Raw genomic sequence first — 304 nt, 5'->3', positions numbered from 1 at the left:
ATGCCGCACCAGGCCTCCTTGGGGAGTGTACCCCAAGGTCAAAGCCCAGGGTTCCCTGGTTGTCCTCATGTCTCCAAGCCCTGGCTGACCCCCGTGACTCCAATATATGTCCCAAGAAGGAAAGGACCTGGGGAGGGGACAGCACAGAGGTGACACAGCCCCTGCGCCAGGGTCATACTGGATGAGAGAAATCAGCATGCAATGTCAGTAGAATAGCTGGGGTTTTTTTGTTTTTTTGTTTTTTTTTTTCTTTCTGCGGTACGCGGGCCTCTCACTGTTGTGGCCTCTCCCGTTGCGGAGCACA

This window comes from Lipotes vexillifer, unplaced genomic scaffold (assembly GCF_000442215.2).
Source record: "Lipotes vexillifer unplaced genomic scaffold, Lipotes_vexillifer_v1.1 scaffold1718, whole genome shotgun sequence".
Taxonomy (NCBI): Eukaryota; Metazoa; Chordata; class Mammalia; order Artiodactyla; family Lipotidae; genus Lipotes; species Lipotes vexillifer.
Note: the sequence above shows the minus strand (reverse complement) of the source record.